This window comes from Littorina saxatilis, linkage group LG11 (genome assembly GCF_037325665.1).
Source record: "Littorina saxatilis isolate snail1 linkage group LG11, US_GU_Lsax_2.0, whole genome shotgun sequence".
NCBI classification, from domain to species: domain Eukaryota; kingdom Metazoa; phylum Mollusca; class Gastropoda; order Littorinimorpha; family Littorinidae; genus Littorina; species Littorina saxatilis.
The window spans coordinates 30,090,849-30,091,474 of NC_090255.1; positions in this window are offsets into that span (position 1 = coordinate 30,090,849).

The window sequence follows — 626 nt, forward strand, 5'->3', positions numbered from 1 at the left end:
GTAGCAAGAAGACATGCAAGTACCTTGAACAAAAGTGAGAGCAGCAATAGCTTATCATGTGTAACATTACTAAAAGAACATGCTGAACTTATAAATATAGACCAAATATATTACCAAGGTAAAACGGGAAGTCGGTATGATGTCTCCAACATCGGGGGGGGGGGGGGGGGGGGGGGGGTGTGGGGGGGGGGGTCAACCTTAGCCGAAGACCATCGAGGCTGCGGCGCAGCTAGGGAAGGAGGGGGGTTAGAGGGATAGGAATTTAAAAGAGTAGGAGGAAGAGTTGGAGGGACGGCAACAAAGAACTGTCTAAGGCCAACAAAAAAAATAGGTCTGTTTACGGTAACCCGACCGACCCTATTTTTTTCGCGCGACCCTAGACTTTTTTTTGGCATTTGGGAAAAAAAAAAAAAAAAATCTTGTTTTTTTATGCAAAATAACGTAAAAATATGGTTTTTTGGAGAGAAAAAAAACAAAACAAATCCCGACCTACCGACCCTATTTTTTTGGTCTATGTTACCGTAAACAGACCTTTTTTTTGGGCCTAACCATGCACGTTAGGGTGACACTGTGCACCGTCAGCCGTTCACAGCCATCCTAAATCGATCACCGGGCCGCCGTGTGTG